This window comes from Rattus norvegicus, chromosome 5 (genome assembly GCF_021556685.1).
Source record: "Rattus norvegicus strain SHRSP/BbbUtx chromosome 5, alternate assembly SHRSP_T2T, whole genome shotgun sequence".
NCBI lineage: Eukaryota > Metazoa > Chordata > Mammalia > Rodentia > Muridae > Rattus > Rattus norvegicus.
In genome coordinates, this window is record NC_141538.1 from 24,100,001 (window position 1) to 24,120,249 (window position 20,249).

The window sequence follows — 20,249 nt, forward strand, 5'->3', positions numbered from 1 at the left end:
TAGATAGTGGGAGGCAAAAGACAACTGCCAGTCACACCGCTGGTCTGAGTGAACTGAGCAGTTCTGGAGTTTTAGAGAATACAAATTCTTAATGGCGGGTCTGACACTGAGTAGTTCTCAGACTCTTGCTTTACACGTTGCTTGTGTACACTTTGAGTTTGCTTGATGGATGGCTATGAAATAACTTAGAACTGTACTTTAGCAAACCCTGTCATTATGCTCTGCCTATGAACAAGAGAGAAATTGTAGTTTTGGATTACCAGAGTCTAGAGTAGCCCACATCTTACTTTACTTTCCCATGGACCTTCAGCACTTCCGCTAATAAAAATAGTAGAACAAAAATGTAGACTGTACTTTCGTGGCTAGGTTGCCTTATGATACTAATGCCTTAAATATTCATAGAATATTTTTATTTTTACACGGAAGTAGACACAATTATAAGCTTTTTAGAGCTCTGTGGAAACTAGGGACCAACTGTAATGTAAGAGAGTACGAAAATGGCATGTGGGAAGTCTGGTACCCAAGGTACGCTGCCTGACTGTGAAATGGGCACATGACCTCTGGGCCTTTAGCTCCTCAGTGAAAGTGGCTGTGAAATGGGCACATGACCTCTGGGCCTTTAGCTCCTCAGTGAAAGTGGCTGTGAAATGGGCACATGACCTCTGGGCCTTTAGCTCCTCAGTGAAAGTGGCTGTGAAATGGGCACATAACCTCTGGGCCTTTAGCTCCTCAGGGAAAGTGTCCCAGTTGTGCACATAACCATATGGTCTCGAAAGCTCTGGGGTGTACGAGATCGGTTATTTTACTGGGATGGTTTTGATTTCACATGGCTACTCTGAAGATAAACAGACACTGGATTTCTTTCCTTATGTTGCTCATCTCAGCCAAAACTGTGACTCTAATATCACTAAATTATGATGTGATTTAGCTGCTCATTTTTTTATCTCCAAAAGTAAGAAAGTAGGTAAGAATAATGATAAAGATGAAAAAGAAATTTTGAGCCCAAAACAACCCCCAAACAAAAACAAACAAACAAACAAAAAAACCCCACTGTTACAAATTAGCATAGTGCAAAACCATTTATTTTATTTTAGGCCACAAGCAACTAAATTGACCTCAAATATCCTGTATATTTAAAGCGCTCTATATAACTCTAAACATATATGATTTTATTGATTTAAACCCCTGGAACCCCATGTAAAAAATAGTGTCATTAAAATTCATGTACCAAAGGCACCGAAGGGAAGCCCAGAAGTCGAGTCTTCATTTCCGTTCAACCTAGCACTAAGATCTCTCTGCTATCTCAATGCTTCATTGAGCAATCAAACGGAAGTGGACAGTTTGAAAAAGTTTGCAGGTGACAGTTGTGGGGGTGGGGGGTTACTCCTAGTTGTTATTAAAGTAGATATTTTCAGGCTTTCCCTGCAGTTTTTGAAGCCATTTAAATCTAGGTCACAATGCACAGGCTCGCTAATAAACTCTGTATACAGCATTCAGCACGCCTCCGTCCAGAGTCCAGAAAGGGACACGTGGAAGCGGGCGTCTGGCAGAGACCCCAGGGGTGTGCTCCTTAACCGTCATCTGTTACAATCGCAGGCAATTCCTTCCATACTTATTATTTTTCTACCCATGAATGGAAAGTGCCAGTTAGTAAAGAAGATGTCGGTGCGGCCAGGTCTCCTCTGCTTCTTGCTGCTTCTCACTTTCAAACAAAAATGCAGCCCTTTGCTACTGTGGCATCTGACAAAGGCAGATGTGGGAGGAAGAGAGAGTTAACGTTTCCAGCACTGAGTCTTCTTGTGAGCTGCCAGATGTCTGGATAAACATTGCTTTCATGATTCATCCAGCTATCTCCAAACACAGTGAAAGAAGTCTCACATGGAGTACATGTGGGAAGCCACTTCCCTCAGGGAGCCTCAGTTTCTCACCAGTTTTAGAAATGCAGCATGTTGGTTAGGACCAGCCACATGCCCAGTCAAAGCTTTGTTTTTCTTTTCTTTTTTCTTTCCTAAAAATGATCTCTCCCAATGTCTGGTCTGTCTTGCAGCTATAACATGGACAGGAACACTCTCGACTGAGGCCACGTCAGTGTTGCATTTGGGGCACAGAGAGAGCTGCAGCAAACACAGCGTTTTCTTCCTTTGTAAAAACTGAGTTCTCAAAGAAGCTCCCTTTCCTTTGAGGAGTCCTGCTGTGGTGTTTTAGCAGCTCCTTCCTGCCTCACTCAGTCCCAGGAGATAAGCTTGGTGGGTGCTACAAGGGATGCTGCACTGAAGCCATGTGAATCCCAGGATGATTGATTTTCAGGTTCCCTGAGCGCACAGAGCAAAGCCAACCACTTGTTGATTTTGTTATTTCCTCAAACCAGTGTAAAGCCTGCTACAGTGCTCAGTTCCAGCAGGACCTCCAGCCCGTATTGCCCCCTAGAGTTTTATGAAATGCAGTGCCCTGTGTTACTCAATGAACACTGGTTTCATCTCAGTGCTCTTTGAAATCCTGCTTATTGGTCAACAGGATGTTTAGTCTATGTCCATTTTTTTTTCCCAGAAATCCCAACGCAGACATCACTCCTATCTTTTCTGAGTCTTGAATTGAAAGCTTCAAGGACTCTACAGCCTAAAAGTGAAATAAAAGGTAACTGTATTTTACAATGTTTTGTTAAACTCACCTATAAATTCACCCATAAGTAAATACATTCTTCTATGTGCCGAATCTTTGTATCTTTATTTTTTTTAGTTTCATTTATTTTCCCTTTCTTTTTTTCTCCTCCTTCCTTCCTGACCTTCTGTTTGTTTCCTTCATTCTATGTATTTATTCAGTACTATGTGTGTGGAGTCCTTTCAGGGCCCAATGTTTGGGACACACATACCTTAACCCTCCCTCCTGCAGTCTGGTTGGCATGGGAGGAACTGGAGGAAAACACCTGAAAATGTCACCACCATTTCTGTCCAGAGGCTGCTGGTGCTGGTCTGACCAATGCCAACAGTAGACTCAAGTACCTTCTTCCTCCATCTTCACGGTTGGCCCTAAAATGAATGCCCTTGTCCTCTCTGTGTACCGACTCGGCTGTTTGCTTACAGTTATCTGAACCTTTTATGAATACTTTATGCTTGTATTTATTCTTCACACTTAGGACTCTTAGAACAGAATTACTCATGGGGTCAGCACAGCAGCAACAGTACCACTCCTCAGTCAGTACAAACATTTCCCCTAGACCTGAGACCTGACATGGCAGTTCCAAGAGGAACATTTTTTCGATTCCTGTCCTGTGTCACAGTAAACATACGGATGCACCAAAGTACTAGATAAATTCACCTTTTGTCCATATATACAAGGCCTGTGTGTAATGTGAATGCATTTCACATTTAGACACAGCCTGGATGTGTGCAGTTGGCGCTCTACTGTGCTGCAGGATGCAGTTGGTAGCACTTTGCCCACAGTTCTGCAAGGACTGACTGAGTTGGCATATACAAAACGTGCTGTGCCAGGCACAAAGTGCACGCCTATGAGAGGAAGCCCTCAGCGATCATGGTATAAGCAATAGTGTTATGATGGTGTGCTTGTAATAGGACAAATACTTTCACTCTGAATGCTGACGAGACTGACAGTAGGAGGGAATTCCAAAGGCTGTAAGTTCAGTAATCTCATTGTTCGTTCATTAAATAATTGCCTCCTCTTTGATCTCAGAATTTCATTCCTAAAAGCAATGGCTCTGATTGGCAGTTGGAGTGAATAGTTATACATTCCTAAATCCTTCTGTTCTCACCGTTACTATCTAAAAAGAAGTACATAGTCTTGAGTTTTTATAAGCTTGAAAGTAATTAAATATGCAAAAGTATTTGTTCTCTCTTATTAGATAATATTTTTTCTTATTCTTAAATATGAAATGTTTAAAAAGCTTATCACCTTCATTATATTTACTTTTCTCAAACTTTAAGGAACAAACCAACCTGAAATTGAACAGCACACATTCACTGCACATAGATTAAATGCAGCTTACTTAAATTTTGCCTTTCTCGTCTCTGTCCTTTGAAGTGAAAACGCAGTTAAATCCATCATGTTAGAGAATTTCCTGAGCAGTCATTTCATAGGATTTGCTTTGTGTGCAGTTGAAATGAACACATTGCCTCGCAGACAAATACTGTATAGAGCTGGGGTGCAGCTCAGGAGTAGAAATTTGTGATCAGCATGCACAAGCATGCAACACACCACGCGCACACACACACACACACACACACACACACACACACACACACAGAGTGGGGGCAAGACTTTTAAAGAAAATAAAGTATAATTATATAATCCACTATGAGTCTCATAAATTAGCAAGGGACCGTGTCTGAACCTTGCTGCACAGTACGGATGAGAACTGAACTGAAACTGCTTCATGGGGGCTGAGCGAATGAGAAGCCATTTGCTAACATCCGGAGGGCGTGATGACTTTCAGATTTGGTTACTATCCCTGTAAAACAGAACTGTAAAGGAATGGGAAGATGTGTGCATTCTAATGCAGTTCTGTCTGATGCTTGAGATGCTGATGGCTGGAATCTTGCTTTCCTCTTGCAAGTCTCCTGCTGTTTCCCTCCCACCCCTCTTTCCTGTCTGTCTGCTCTATCCTTCTGAACCTTGTTGCAAGAATTCTGATTGCCCCAGGGCTCCTGTGGTCTGGACCTCTTGAGAAGGAGCTGACTGAGAGTCCTACGAAAGAGTGGCAGTGTTGATGGCCCTTTTCTGCCATCTCTGCTGCTCTGGCCTCTGCTCTGGCGGACCTGCCTAGCCTGTGCCTGGAGAAGGGTTCCCAGGCCTTGCGGGGATCCCTGGTGGTGCCTCTCAGCCCATGCTCTCTGAGGTAGTTTCATTGGTGCCCTTTGCTTCATCTTTTCTCAGCTAATTCTGGAAGAGAGCATTCTGCCTCTACTCACGTCAGGATTTTCTGGCAGATAGCAATATTCTGGTTGAATTTTTACACCCCCCCCCCTTGCATTTTACAAGAAAGGACTGTGCTTTGGCATGCGCTCTATGTTCTGTTCGAAATGAAGACTTACCAACCTTAAGGGATATACCATTACATCCTGTGTTCGAAATCTATCCCTGGACTTGCAAAGTGTCTTCTAAGCAGTGGTCACTGGTCTCCTTTCATGATTTTTAAAGTTTATTTACACTTTTTACCTCATTGTTGTTCAAATGTAGTCCAGGAATGGAGGGAGTCATGTGAAGAGAATTCTGAGTGCTTTTGAGAGCACTCCAAGAAAATAAGGCAAGAGTCTTGTGACAACCTCAGTTTCTTCAAAACCCGGAATTGTTCTTGGAATGTTGTTTTGCGCTCTGCCCGGGTGTGGTTGATAGGAGTGAGTTTACTTCATATTTCTTCTTATTGCTTGCTGCTGTTGTCAAACTCAATGTTTAAATGAGTCTTTATATGCTTCTAAGGAAAAATGGTTTGGGCTTGTGTGGCTTGTGTTTGTGATTGCGTAAACTCATGACCTTTCTTAACCCACAGAGTATAAATTGTCTGAGGCTTTGAATAACGTTGGCTACTACATGAGGCTTTAGTCCGCCTCGTTTAGTGCCTCCATTCTCCCAGATCCATTGCCCATACAGTGCTGACACAATACATGGTTCTATGAGATAGGTTATGGTTTCTCCTATGAGTCCGCAAGTTAGAAAAACACAAGTTCTTCTCAACAGTTGGAGAAAAGCAAAGTAAAAGTTTCTGAAAACCGAAATGTTGGGTGAGTTCTGTGGATAGTGAAGACAGACCCCACTGTATCTACTGTACACTGTCTGGACAATATGGTTTCCCTGTTAAATACCCCAAAGGCTCTTGTGTCAAAGGCCCAATCTCTGGCTGATGGTGCTGTTTAGGGAAGACTAGATCGTGAGCTGCAAGCTTCACCAGAGGATTCATCACCAGTGGCTCCATCCTCTGTCCACACTCCGTTATCAGAAAGTGGAACCTAGTGGGGTAGACAATAGGCTGTTGGTTAAAAGTACACACAGCTTTCCCAGGGGACCCAAGTTTGATTCCTAGCACCCATGTCAGGTGTCCCACAACTACCTATAATTCCAGTTCTAGGATCTGACATCCTTTTCTGGCCTTTGCAGGACCCTACATATATGTAGCTCCCACTAAAAACCAAACACACATTGTCATGAATTTTGAAAGAAAATTCCTAAAAGAGGAAGAAAAAAAGAAAAAACTAGCAGAGTCTAGATGGAGGAAGCGTGTCACTGGGGTCAGTGCCTTTGATGCACCTGCCTTTTCCATAGTCTTTTGTTACCTCTTTGCTGGTTGTTACAAGGTGGTCTGATTTTTCTCTTTCCTGTTGTTCCACTGTGGTATTTTGCCTTGCCACAGGCCTGAGGTCAGTTGGCCTGCTGAGCAAGGATGGAAACCTTTAACACCGAGCTAAACCAAACCTTATCATCTGAGTTGTTGTTATGGGTGTTTTATCACAGTGAGGAAAGGCCACAGGGGCCTCTAATGTCACCTCTCCCTCTTGAGCGATCTTAGTGGCTTTCATCAGTCTGACATGTACCACCAATGCAAGCTAAGTATGGATACAGTGTGATATGGAGTAACATGAAGTTCTTTAAACGTCGCCAACGATAAGGATTTGAATCGTTTTCTCTGAGTGTACTAATTATGTTTAATTTCTAGAATCCAATCTTATATCATTCCAAACTTAATTTTGAAATTGGCATCTTATTATCATGGTACCCTTTGGTTATAGGGAGTTATATTTTAATAACCCAAGTAGATGCCTGAAATGGTAGATGGAAGGGAACCCTGAATTTACTGTTTTGTCTTGTGCATATATTCCTGTGGTAAAGGTTTAACTTATCAAATAGTTACAACAGGAGAGTAATGACAGTAAGTAATAATAAAGTAAGAAAAGCTACAACAGTGTTGCTGTGCATGTTTTTTATTTCGAGACCATTATTAAGTAGATAACGGTTTACTTGAAGATAAGCACTGAACTGCCAGGCAGCCGCAATGTCTGAGATCACCCTGGTTAAAGGAGTCCATTGATTTAGTTAGTTAGTTTTTGTAATGGTTGATTACTTGGCACTGAAATAATGGAAAATGAAGACCAAGGCTGTGTGGTAGAAGACAGTCACCTGAAGGTATGGTTTATTTTCCTGACCTTTTTTGAGATGTTTATAGAATGGTAGGCCTTTTAAATGTCAGTGTAATAAAGCCATGGTGTGTTACATTTTTTTCAACATAGTCTGTAATGTAGGCTTGACTAGCCATCTACAGAGGGTGCTTAGGTTCTTCTGGTTATATAGGGTTCCCTTTAAAAAATAAAAACAGAGCTTTTGCTTTTCTCCAGGTATATGTACTCTAATGTATACTTCTGTCTTCCTTCTTGCTTATATTATTGACATAAGTCTTTGATTTATAGGGCACATGCCAGTCATAAGCGATGAACTTACATCTTCTGGTAGAATGCTATTTGCAACCTGTTTATGTGCTTAGCGGAGTCTCTTTTCAGTGAGCACTGTTCTTAGCAGTGACCTGACTTGTTTGCTCAGTTCATTACAATTGGAAAACTGCCATTTCTTCTCACTGTTGCCAAGGCCACCAAGCCTGGTGTCTTCATTGTCCCTCTGTCCTCTGCCCACCGCAGAGTACCTCTGACCTCAGACTGCTCTAGTTCCTTTAGAGTTCATCACTAGACAGATGAACATCACTAGAGTACTGCTCTGGTAGGGGTTGATTGGGTTAAATTCATGATACATAAGGTCAAAATGAGGTCTAGATTTTTTCTCCTCAGTAGCTCGTCCAATTTATGTGTACTCTAGGAAGATAATTGCACCCATTGAGAGACACCTTGGCCTTCCCTCACTGAGGGATTGATGATGTGTAATATACCACAGACTTGTTTTGATAAACGATTGAGTCTTGGCTGATACTAACTGTTGATCTGATGACACTTACCATCATTCTTGGCCTTTAGTCCTGGGATCATTGTCGCTGACTGCTTTCTGCTCAGAACTATGTTGTTTTATGTCCCTGAAGTCTTGAAATGTTTAAGGCATAGAGGACCATATTTAACACTGACTGAGAAAACTGGGTTTGTTTTATGACTCCAGAAGATTCTATATTATCTTACGCTGTGTTCATGTTGCTCATATCCTAAGTTAGCACTCAGCACAGGCTGTCGACACAGTGAGCAACAAGGGCTTGAAAACCTGTGAGTCTAGCCTGGTGGTGGTTGGTGGTGGCGGTGGTGTTGGCGGTAGCACTCACACCTTTGGGACTGTAGCCTCCTTCCAGCACAGTCAAAAGAATGTGGTGGGGATGCCTTTTTCTTTGTTTATTCTTTGTATGGGTACTCTTCACCTAACTTAAACAGTTGTGAAAGTAACAGGTGCACCAAGTCACACATTAAAAGCACCACCTCCTGTCCCATGCTGATCAGAGAGAGAGGAGCTTCATGCTTAGCTCAGGAGGCTCTACTTAACAGAGATGTGCCCAGCACCCACAGCAACTTGGCCCTCAGCTTTAAGAATCCCATAGCCAATCAGCCAGAATCCTTATCCTGTGCTGTAACTTCGCATTGAATGGGCCCACGTTTTGCATGTTATTTCCGAGAGAAGTTACCTGGGTGAGCTAGAGAAAGGTGGCCCCCTTGTTGCTCCTTCTGAGTACTTCTCTGTGTGCTTACGTTCAGGCTGGGGTTGACCTGACCTGGGCTCATGATTGGTACACAGGCATGCACATGCACCTCTCTGGCCCTCTCTTATCCTATCTATCTCTCTTCCAGAGCTGTCTGTGTTTGGGGTCCTGCTGACAGTACAAAGCTGTCTGACAGCCAGAATGTGGTGTCCATGGAGTAGGTCTCTATGTGACTCTATGTGACTGACACGACTTGTCTTAGTGTGGCTGTTGGCTGACAGAGGCAGTGCTGATGCAGGCCTGAATCTTTTTCAGGTCTATGCTCGGAGTCATCAAAGCCTTTGTCTCCAGCTTTGTTTTCTACTCCTTACTTTTGAATATTTAACACACACACACACACACACACACACACACACACACATCTCTTACTGTTGTGAATTCTACTAGGTTAACATGGTCTTAAAATTTCATCTTAAGAGGTCTACCAAATAAACCATTTAAGAAACTACTTCTGTGAATGAGATTGTATTGGGTACCAGGCCCCTCCATATGGTGGGAAGGACCACAGGCATTCTATTGCTGTTTCTGGTATGACGTTTTATGACTGTAAGACCCTACAGTGAGTTGGCCTTTTCTGAAGGTCACGTCTTCAAAGATCTTACCTTCCACAGCATGCTACGCCCAGGCAGATCTGCTTAGTAAGCCGCCTCCTCTTTCTTCTTTTCTTAAAAATTATTGTGGGCAGGAATAATTCTGTGCCAAGAGCAAATTCACCTGCAGCCTGAACTACTGCTCATGTAGCAAGCAGATGGCAAAAGCACTTAGCTCTTCTCTCAGCAGCTCATTTAAGGATATGCGAAGTGTGGTCAGCACAGAGAAACCTGCGTCAGTGGCCTGTGTGCAGAGCAGCTCTCCCCAAGGTTGCTTGGTTGTGTGTGTGTGTGTGTGTGTGTGTGTGTGTGTGTGTGTGTGTGTGTGTAGTCCATTTCTAATGAGGCAGAAAGTATCAACTTTAGGATATTTCCCCTTTCTTTGCTATTGTTGCTTCAGAAACCTTGACAAATGATTCTAAATTATTGAAATAAACTATAGCGATAAATGCTGTTTACCCTGTGAAGTACACAGTTAGGAATGGGAAATTTATTTCATTTGAGGAAAGAGCTCACCTAATAGCTCGGTCTGACCTATCCTGCAAATACCCCTGGATCATTTTATTGACCCAAGGCTGGCCTGTTATAGCCCGTGCCAGTCCCTCTACGCCATCTCAGTGCCTTAACCTGACCCACTATACCCAGGCCAGTGGCTCCAAGCTGTCTCACTGCCTTAGGCGTACCACAGTAACTTAACCACGTGAGTGAACGGTGAGCGTAAATACAAGAAATGGATCGATGCATTTACAAATGCAGTATTTTTACTTCCACCTGCATCTCTATTTTTTAAATTTTTAAACAACTTTTTATTGTTTTTTGTGTGTGAATTTTGCATCATGTACTCCAATCCTACTCAATGTCCCCACTACACTCCACCCACCACCCTCGCAACCTCTCCTCCAATAGAAAGTCTCATTATGGAAGCTGTATTGTGTCAAAGTGTGTGCCTTTTGTCCACATTTTTTTGGATGCAAATGTTCATTATAACGACTTCTTTGTCTGGAATGAGGCCTCTGGCTTCTGCTACTCTATCAATATTGGAACCTCACTGGGACTCCTCTCAGATATCCTGTTGCCCTGTGTCAGGAGGTCCTGTGGTTTTTGATCTCTAGAACTGGCCTCTTTGATGTATTCCAGCGTTCATCAGTAGGGTAGATGTTCGGTGGGCCAATTTAAAAACCTGGACCTAGGGTTAATCAATATTTGAGCTGGTCAGCCTGCCAGCTCTCCCACTCTCATGCCCTTGGGACCAGTTCCTTATTCCCCTTCCCCTGGCCACCAGGGCCAGCTCTACCCTACCGCCCAGGCAAGGTCCAGGGTCTGCTCTCCTGAGTATTGCAGTTGCTGAGGGTCAGAGGCAGCTTTCTCAGGTCCACCTCTCCCACTGCTATAGGTGGGGAAGAGGAAAGAGAAGAGAGAGGGGAGGAGGGTATCTCTCCCTTGTCACACCACTGCACAGAAAAATGGCAGGGCTAGCTCACCCATCCTCATGTCCTCAGGTCCAGATCACCAGCAACTCCTGAAATGGTCAAGGTCTGCTCTCGGGAGTACTGCAGCTGGCTGGGGGTGTGATCAATTCTCCTGCTGTCACACCCCCAGGGCTGGCTCATCCTGGAAACCCTGATAAGGGGTGGAGCCAGCTCTGAACAGCACCTTGGCCCTGTGCAGCAGTCCACAGCAGAACATTTGCATGGTCTTTTGTGATACCAAACTCCTGCTGCTACGGGGCCACAGACACATATGTGGCTCTCAGTGGCAACACAGACCAGGACCCCACCATGGTCCCAAGTGCCGTTGCTGGCTACTCACATCATGCCATGCGCTTCCTCACTACCCTCGAGTCTCCAGTGGTGCACTCTTCCTTGTGCACACATCCCTCTGTTTCTCTTTCTGTTCCATCTCTGTACCTCTCACTTGCTCTTGCTCCTCTGGTGCCGGGGGCCTCTGAGCATTTAGGGTCAGCTCTGGAGTGGTCTGAGGAGTGCTATGTCCCAGTCATTATGGGAGTAGGCATTGTGGCACCAGGCCACGGCCATCTTAAGCATGATCTGTTCCTTAGGTCTTTCAATGACAGACCGATGGTCATCTCTGGCCAACTCCCTGTCTGGCTAACTCCATGGTACTGATGTGGTGGTTGTCATTCCTCACCTGGGCCTGTCAAAGTGACCCTAAATGAGGGTCCTCTGTCTCAGCTCATATCTGTTCAGGAATTGCAGTTACAGACAGGGTTTTAGTATCCAGCCTACTTCTCACCCTGGGAACCCATTTGGGTCTGCACGATACCAGACTGTTAGTCATCTCAGGGAAGCTCCTGGGATGGGCATTCTTCCGCCAAAATAGTGAGTGTTTCAAGTTCACTTTTTTCAGGAAATTTAGGCTACTAATCATTCAGTTGTTCGCTGGTCCAAACACTGAATCTAGACATAGCCTCTATCTGCCACCTAGTTCACATGTGACACAGTAGCCACACCTGCTGTGCCCCTAAGAAGCAGTAACTACCTCCATTTTTATGGTTAGGGATGATCAGTGATTTGGTATGACTAATGGGTGGTGATTGGTGATCGTCCTTGTTTTCTGTATTCCGCCTATTTGGGATCAGCCCCAGTCAGAGACAATCAGAGTAGATGAAGAGTCTTGTTTCCCGTTAGTTAAGACAGTAAGGGCATTCCTCTGGAGGAAGTCCACTCATAATAGTGACCACCACATGTGACCAACTTGTGACATTGTTTGGTGCTACATCGGTTGCCAGAGAAAAGCTTGGGTCAGCCTCATTTTGTGGTATTAAACATGTACTATGTAAGGACTCCACCCAAACAAAGCACGTTGCCTGCGTCCTTCCCTCTCTCTCTTTCAGCTATGGGATTTGGTTCTGCTGTCTGCCAGGAAGCAGTTCTCGGAGTCGAAAGTCAGCTGGTCTGTCTTATGAAATGTGCAGCGGACTGCCTTCCCGACTCCTCTGGCCCTACTTCATATCTACTCACTAAGGAAGGAACAGCTAGGGGAGGACCATGGCATCAAGTTCTCCTGTGTACTCCTCCTTGCTTCCACGTGTCTTGTTCAGTGAATTGCACTGATTGCATTTCTGATGAGCGAGTTCTAAAATTGCAACTGTAAATTAATTTGCAGCAGAGCACGTGCATTTTTGGGAAGCTGCAGTAGTAGAGAGGGAGGGCCCCACACACAGCAGCAGCACCCGCAGGGGCCGTTTGTTCCCTGGTTGATTCTTGTGCGCATAGTTTCACAGAGTCCGACCCTTAGTTTCCCTGGACGCCTTTACTAAGTCTGTTTTTATTTTGCCCAGTGGGATCCTCTTATCCGGCTGCTTAAACGTGGGGAACTGGGACTGGCAGTCAGCTCAATACAAAAAGGTACTTACTTCCTTGCGGGCCAACCTGAGTTCAACCCCCAGAATTCCCAGAATCTCCTTTGACATCCACATATGGATCTGCGCATGCGTGCGCGTGCGTGCGCACGGCGTCCCAAACAAACAAGCGAGTGTAATAAAGAGTATTTCTAAGAGTAGAGAACTAAGTGGTTGATCATCCATTCTGGTGCCACACGCACACCCACGTGACAGCTTTTCATGCCAGGATTGCAATTGCCTAGCACGGTATACACAGTGTGCCTCATGCTGGAAGTACTATACATCTATATATAATCCATTTTTGCAAGTTTTTAATGTGTGATCTTTCTATCTAAAACCCAAATCTACATCAAAATAAGTTGAAAATAGACAAAGGAAAGCTAATTAATATGCCAGGTCAATTTCTGATTCTTAGCTGTTCATCTCATACTTCCGACCGGCCTGGATCTTTACAGCTGGGGTGGTTTTGCATCTTGTTCTAACATTCCTTCCCATAGCGATCTTAGGATCTAAATACCGATTATACTTCAGAGAAGGATGTAGTTCTCAGGGTAGAAATGCTGTATCCTGGTGACTGGCTGCCATTCAAATAACGTGAACGGAAACAGGCGCTCTGCGGGCAGGGTCTAAGAGCCTTGGGACAGTTGCACCCTGCTAGGACTGGAGTTTTGTCCGTGACTGATTACATAACCTGGGGATATCTGTCCACCAGTGTGCCTCTCCTTATAAGGGGAAGCAACAGGAAGAGCTAGCCCAAGTGCTAGCCACATCTGTGCACTCAGCTGTCCTGGTGCTCCAGCAGGAGTTGGAGCCCTCAGGCATCTGGACTTTGCCTTCCGGATGAAGCCTTGCCTAGTAAGGGTTGCCTTCTCTATTAGGAACCTTCACTACTGTTTGGAAATAAATCACTGATTCATTTTTTTTCTGGAGACCATTAGCCTTTACATAATTTAAATTAAAATATAATTGCATGGTTTCTTCCCATTACCTTCCTCACTCCAATGAGCCCAATGTCTCCTGCTTGCTTTCTCTTAAATTCATGGATTCTTTTTTCTAATTGCATCTCAAGTGAACACACACACACACACACACACACACACACACACACACACACACAGGTATTAAGTAATACCTGCTGAAACATTTAGTATTGCTTGTGTATATGCATATGTATATGTATATGTGTATGTATATGATCTCGAGACTGAGGACTTGGTACTGGATAGCCAGTTGAGGGCTCATCCCTGGGGAATAATGATGCTCTCAGCATTCCTTAATTGCCTGTAGTTCTTTGTCTAGGGGTGAGGCCCAGCGAGATTTCGCTCTTCAACAGTAGCATTTCGATTGGTCCTTTTGGTTCAAGCACCTATATTATTGTTCAGGTATCATGGCTGACACTTCCCTATCATTTCTAGGGGACACAACCTAACAGCAGATTTTCCCTGGCTCTTCCTGTCTTTCTGCTCCACCCCTCCCCCATCCTGTAATGATCTCTGCGTGTCAGGGGCAGGAATTGTATGGTAGGTATGTCCATTGAGACTTGGCTCCTGAGGAGCTCGTCATCTCTGTATTTTGATCAGTTTTTGTTTTCTCTTCTGGTCTCTGTTGCAAAGAGAAGTTTCTTGATGAATGTTTAAGCTACACTCATTGGTGGATACAAGAATAAATACTTAAAATGAAGTTAGAAATATTCTTGGCTTAGTAAAGTGGTGGTTGCGGCTTCTCCTCTAAGATCTATGACCTTATTAGCCTTGGGTATTTGGCAGGATTTTTCTGTACTAAACATGGATCCCTTCCTGTTGAGTGAGTCTTGAGTTCAATTAGAGATCTGAGTCACCACTGCCCTCTTAGGATTCTCATGCCATGGTGGTTATCCTAGTGGGCCATGGGTGCTACCGCTGGGTCCAGCAATCGCTTCCCTTCCTTGGCAGGGTTCATACCTACTAGAACTCTGGAAGCTCACCCTCAGGAAGAAGGCTCTAAATCAAGATGGAGCTTGAGCTGTCTGAGTCCTGTGTCCAGAGTGTGTGTGTGTGTGTCTTCTGCAGTAGACACCCTCCATGTCACAGAGGCAATGTAGGGCAGCAGCAGCAGCCTGGATCGTTTTGAGGGCCCCTTGGATTCCCCTGACTAACATCTTAAACGGGGCTTTCTTATGCCTAGAATCGACTTTGTTAGAGAGTCAATGGTTCTTGGAGAGACCATTATCAGCCCAAGTGGGATAACTTCATTTAAACTGTGCATGTATATGTACACACATACTTAGCTATAATATATGCAATTTAGGGTAAATAAAAATATGATTCTTTATGACTATTTAGATACCCTCTCTGATTTTCCCATGTTCCCTTTCATATCATTTGCTTATCTTTACCTAGAGGTATTAACCCCGCCCTCTCACACTTTAATATATTGCCTTTCCAGCTATGTGACTTCTGCATTAGGGACTCAGGGACACTCTAACAAAGTGCTGGATGTGGCTAATATTCTGGAACTGGCAGAAGACTTTATGCATGGATGGAAATGGAGCCTTCAAACTACTCCTCAAGTAAACAAACACGTTCTGTATAAAGAGGCAATGTAGGATTCATTCTGCCTTGTGTCCGACAATAGCGACTAAAATTAAAACTCTTTAAGGTGCTTTTATTAGTTAAAAGTGGAAGCTTAGTAGTCTGTTAATGAATTACTGTTAGGAGTCGGTGGCGTGACACTAGTTGACACCATGGTCTGTGCCGTAGGAATAGTGAGGGCTGCACCTAGGAAGCGTGCTCTGCAGCCTGCAAAGTGATAGCTGAGTCCACATTCAAGAGTATGATCTGCTAGTGAAATCGGGATGCTGTGGTGGGAGTCCTACCCCTCACAGCATCATCACAGTTCTCCTTGCTACTGTATCTCTTCTCAGAATATTAACTGATCCACACCTAGCTTGATAGCATATACTTTCTCATTCCCTGGACTCTGTGTACTGGAGAAAATCAGGGCCAGATCTCCTTAAACTTCTTCGGACACTAGGCTGCTTACACACCGTTCAGCATTATAAAAACTTGACTGCCAGTCCAGCCCACGGTGCTTTGCAGTGGTTTTGTCTAATTAAGCTCATCTAAAAGCATCTGCAAAAACATTTTTTAGGAAAATCATCTGCTCATATTGTGAGGATAAAAATAGAAGGCTCAGGTGTTCCTTTAGGGCAGGCTCTGTGGGGCGCACGCATGGTGCTCATTATGTTAGTAAAAAAGAATTATCATTGTTCCCATCATGGTGGTGCTTGCAAGTGGGGATCCCAGTGATCTGATCTGCTTCACCCCAAAACTGTATGTTTTTAATCACAGACTTTACATTAGCCTCAAACTCCAGCCCTCCTTAAAAATAATATAAAATTCATCGTTTTACTCATTTCTAAAAACGCGGTTCCTGGTAGTGCTGTAGTGCTTTATGTTACTTCAGCTTTCTCCCACCCCTCCTTCACAGGCTGTGGCTGTTAGAGAGCAAGGGTTGATTTACCTGTGCTGTGTAATATCTGCCACAGAGTAGACAGAACAAGTATGTCCAAATCGAAGTAACAGTAATTTCACTCACACGCTATTTGTATTTTAGTAGTTAATATTTATCTGATGAAAAGTAATGGACAAAACACTCTCTGCTCCTGGCTTTCTTATAATAAGCTCTTTGCTTTTGTTTCTGTCATTGATAATAACATTACTACAATATCGCAAAAGGCCTGATTCCTGTTTGAGCACTCGAGAGAAACGGCCTGTCCATTACTGTCTCTCCTACCATCCCTGTGAAAACATAGGTCAGGAGACAAAAGCCATCACTGCATTTCAGAGCTGTCTCTCTGCTCCTGAGATCACGATGTTTTGCAGGGAGGGGAGCCACTCTTATTTTTTTTTTTTTTTTTTTTTTTTTGGTTCTTTTTTTCGGAGCTGGGGACCGAACCCAGGGCCTTGCGCTTCCTAGGTAAGCGCTCTACCACTGAGCTAAATCCCCAGCCCCGGGGAGCCACTCTTATGTCATTGGCTGAGTGCTCAGCTCTGTGGCTGGGGACAGTTAGCAGTGTTTCCAATGCATAGGGGATGGTGTTATTTCTCTGTGAACACAGGAAAGCATGTTAATGCTCTACTCCTCTTCAGCCCTAAACTCCACAAACAGCACCTATTCTGAGGACCAGAGCACGCCACAGGCCAGCTAGGTCCTTTGCCAAGATTTGACAGTGTTAGCACTGCACAGCCATGTTTTTCGGTGAGGCCCTGGGGATGAGTCTGACCAAGCTCAGCTTGGAGACAGGGCGGTGGCTCCCATTCCTGCCTGCCGAGTGGATACTGTTTTCAGTTTCTACCTGAAGCTACTTGCCAGTGAGTCAGGGAGACCTTCTCAGGAGCACTAGAGCCAGCAACAGATCCCTTGTCCGTTCCTCTGCGGAACTCAGATTTCCGTGCTTCCTTCTATGTCACCAACCAGATAGAACTGTTTTAAAGCTTGTCATATTGACCTGGGCTATCTTGTCTCCTACTCTGCAGACCAGCGTGCAATGTAAATCCTGGTAGTTACCACTTCAGGGAATTTTTCAGGTGAACACAGGAGAGTGGGAACACATGGGGTCACTTAAGAATTCTGCCTTTCCAGAAAGCTCAGCTAAGTGCTTGAGAACGGCCAGATTGACTCCAGTGCTCAAGGAGTCATGCTTCACTTGTCCTAAGAAGTTTGTCCTGGGTAATTCTGTCTGCATCGTACAGTACACTTCCGAGAGGGAAATGGTGATGGTGGCAGTCACAGTGAGGGCCTTGCAATGCAGTCAGATGACACAGTCAGCAGTGGGTGAGGCTACTTGTAGAATAACACATCAGATGGTTTTGTAGTTTGTTTTTTGAGGCTATATACTAAGGATATAATAAAGAAATCTGTAGAAGTCAACCATAATGACCAATAGCATAATATATCTTTGAGCCTAGCTATTCCTGAAGGATGATTACACCTTAGGCATCGGCCTGGGTAAGCTACTGAGACCTTCTCTCTAATTAAAAAGTTAAAAGACTATTTTAAAAGTCTGAAATGTGGTTCAATATTAGAAAAATTGCCTAGCATGTGGAAGCCCCTAGGTTTAATCCCAGTATTGACCAGGAAAGTGCATATGCCAGCAACAGTCATTTCTAATTAAGAATAGCACCCAGCCCAGCAGTGTTTGTATTGTTTTCATACAACGAGCACTGTACCACAAACACACCACTATACCATGCTACCACACCACTATGACTGCAGGGGTACTGGGTCCCCTGCTGACATGATCGTCAGCTACTAAACCATCATAACGATCCACTTTAACCATGCTGCCTGCTACTGTGAATGGTTATTCTTTCTTCCTAAGCTCACTGTTTTTCTTTGGGAGAGAAAAGTTGTACTTCCTGTATATCATTATTGTTACTTATCAGGATCAGGGGACTTGAACTTACAATTCTCATTCATTCATCTGTATATTTTGTTCAGTCATTCCTGCGTAAGGAGATGAGGCCTAGAGTCAAACATACAGCCATACATTTAACATCAAACTCAAACTGGAGCAGATGAAAGGCTTAGCCTCGGTTTATTGTGAACAGGGAGAACCCATCCCAGGGAGAACGGCGAACGTGTCAAGATGGGCTATGGGGAGCCAGCCTGAGTTGGTGATCAAAGAAAGACTTGGCAAACACTGATTTGGTGTAGGCACTGGTGTGGGTAAATGGGAAGAGGCCAAAAGCAGCACATAGCCATGAATTTAGAAGGAAATGTGCTTACATCACTGACAAAGACAATTTCAAATGCACTCGAGTAACTTTGTTATTAGCAGTGCTAATAAGAACGAAGGTGACATAGTAAGGAGTCTGCCCTTTCCAGAGACCCTGCTGTGGGGGAGTATTTGACCTACTCATCAGAGAACACAGGACAGGATTTCTGGGTGCGATTTTAGGCAACCTGGGGTAAATTTCTTCCTGAACTTCCACATAGTTTCCTGGGTATTGCTTTACTCATATTTACATTTTGAAATCACCTCATAGAAGTTGTCAGCCAGAGATGTACGACTCCATAGATGCCTAATGCGTATTTTACAAGGAGTTGTATTTCATGCTAATGGTGTCTGTCCTTACCGTGTTCCCTACCTGTTGCAGAAAAGTGGCACTGCTTTAAATGATGTAACCGATGGTCCCCTGGTGTCGTTTACTGTGGTGACAGGCTGGGCATTGTTTTTGACACCCATGCCTCTCTGTTGGAAACATGTACCTGATCACAGTCCTGTGATTCTCCTGAAATTTGTATTCAAAGGAAGTTTGGATTTTTGCTTCCTGCTCTTTCTCCTGTTTAAATAAATTTTTAATTTAAAACATACAGCAAAAAATTATCTGGAGCCTGGGAACCTGAGAGTAGAGACATCTGTTTTTATGTAAGAGTAAAACGCTGGCTAACAAATACTCAACGTAGAATGCTCACCACATAGTTGGCTAAAATGTTCCATGTTCACAGGGGAACGTGAAGTGAAAATAGATCTCTTTTGCTGCGTTGCCATGGGAAGGCCAACATTTACTGTCATCTTTTATACTAAGCAAAAGTTCCGAGGCAGGGAAGTGGGCACAGCAGTCTCCTGATCCAGAAGAGAGCCATGTTAGGTCCCAAAGCTGTGTGGAAAAGATGCCTGATGTCTGACACACACTGATCCCAGCAGCATTCATTGAGAGCTTGCTCTGTCAAGCATTGCCCTGAAAGCCAGGTCTGCAACGGGAAGAAAGCGACAGAGTTCGTCCTCGTGAGTCCTTTGACAGTGAGATGAACCCAAGACTACGGGAGAAAAACAAAGCTGTTTTATTTTAATTTCTGATAAGGCTAGTGAAACAAGATTGGGATAAATGCATATTGCACAAGGTGTGGTACTCTGAAGAGAGTGGAAGGCAGAGCTCTAAGGGCCCTTGCTTCGGGTAGGTGCGCCTGTTGTGTGTGCTAGTTATGTGTGTGGCATGTGCTGTTTCGAGTGTAAGCACTGTGTTTTAACTGCTTTTTTCTTCTGCTTGTGAGCATCCCCCGACCTCTGTTGTGCCACTGGGATGTGCCCTGTTTCTCCTTTGGTCCCCATGTTATTTTATGTGTTTTACAAAGCATGGTATTTTCAGAGCTCTCCTGAGGATAAAGAGAATTGGTCTCATAAGGAAGAGATCTGAATTTTCTTCTTTTCAGTGAGCACTGGGCCTGTTGAAAGTTGACTCCAGGCAGATAAGCCATTCTCTTGCAAGTGACACTCTTTATGAAACTTTGAACCACAGGCAGGGTGTGCAGTGTCTCAGGCTGTGAGCCACATTAGCACCCGTTCACAGGCTTTGTGTGGGGAAAGATAGACACTATAAATCTCCTGTTGCATGGTGAAAATTAGCAACGATCTGAAACTTCCTGGTCTAATGTACATCTACATGCAGACAGATGCTTGTTTCTGTTTTGTTTCCTTTCTCTGAAGTTTCAGTTTTCAATGTGTACCAGAGGCTGAAGTCTATATGATAATGTTTTACTCTCATCTACATTACTGGTTGGCAAGCTATGGTCTTTAGGACAAATCCACATCTGCTGTATAGGTAAAATTAACATGCAGATATGA

The 20,249-nt window shown here is 44.0% G+C and overlaps 1 protein-coding gene and 1 pseudogene across 7 annotated transcripts in view; one reads left to right on the forward strand and one right to left on the reverse strand.

Moving 5' to 3' along the window:
• Fam110b (family with sequence similarity 110, member B) overlaps window positions 1-20,249 on the forward strand; it is a 134,278-nt gene that overhangs the window by 28,890 nt on the left and 85,139 nt on the right. For 3 of the 7 annotated variants that reach the window (XM_087550421.1, XM_087550419.1, NM_001437883.1), the window contains 1 exon segment: window positions 2,548-2,634. The gene's annotated coding sequence lies outside the window, so the exon portion shown is untranslated. 7 annotated transcript variants of the gene reach the window in all.
• LOC120103320 (small nucleolar RNA SNORA17) lies at window positions 11,645-11,769 on the reverse strand (annotated as a pseudogene).